The following is a 585-nucleotide window of genomic DNA, read 5'->3' on the forward strand; positions in this document are numbered from 1 at the left end:
ATCAGGAGCAGACTTCTTGGTTCAGAACCATTTGGCTTACAGAAAGCAGCCGATATACTTCTATTACTTTGACTACATGGGATCGGAAAGTTACGCATCTCTGTATAATGATACCAGCTTTGTTTGTGGTACGTGCATTCTCCCTATCTTCAAAATATAAGACATTGTTTTAGGAGCCAGCCATACAGATGAATTATTGTATCTACTGTCTCGAAATGTGGCTTTTCCGGGTTACAAGCCAACGTCATTAGATGAAAAAATGACCACGACGATGACAAGTTTATGGTTTAACTTTGTTCGATATGGGTATGGGGAATAAGAACGTAGCGTGGCCTTATTTCCATTTTAGGAGTCCCACACCAGGAAATGAATCAGAGATGCCGCTATGGCGAAGGGTTGTCAGCAACAATTTAGAATATTACCACATTAAAGGACCGCGTAGGGGGCAGGCTCCTTGAAAGAGGGGACAGCCCCAAAGCAGGGCTCCACCCAAGGACCTGGACCAGCTCCGTCCCGTAAGAAGAACAGGACGGGGGCGCAAAAGGCGTTGGCCAGGAAGCGGCGGCTCGAGGGTAAAACCTCGGG

The 585-nt window shown here is 46.8% G+C and overlaps 1 long non-coding RNA gene across 1 annotated transcript; it reads left to right on the forward strand.

Annotated features, from left to right (window-relative positions):
• LOC116172905 lies at nucleotides 1-441 on the forward strand. The gene is made up of 3 exons (XR_004145801.1): nucleotides 1-128; nucleotides 174-306; nucleotides 350-441. It is a non-coding gene; the product is annotated as an uncharacterized LOC116172905 (long non-coding RNA).
• The last annotated feature ends 144 nt before the right edge of the window (nucleotides 442-585 follow it).

This window comes from Photinus pyralis, unplaced genomic scaffold (genome assembly GCF_008802855.1).
Source record: "Photinus pyralis isolate 1611_PpyrPB1 unplaced genomic scaffold, Ppyr1.3 Ppyr1.4_LG5_unordered_Scaffold2117, whole genome shotgun sequence".
NCBI lineage: Eukaryota > Metazoa > Arthropoda > Insecta > Coleoptera > Lampyridae > Photinus > Photinus pyralis.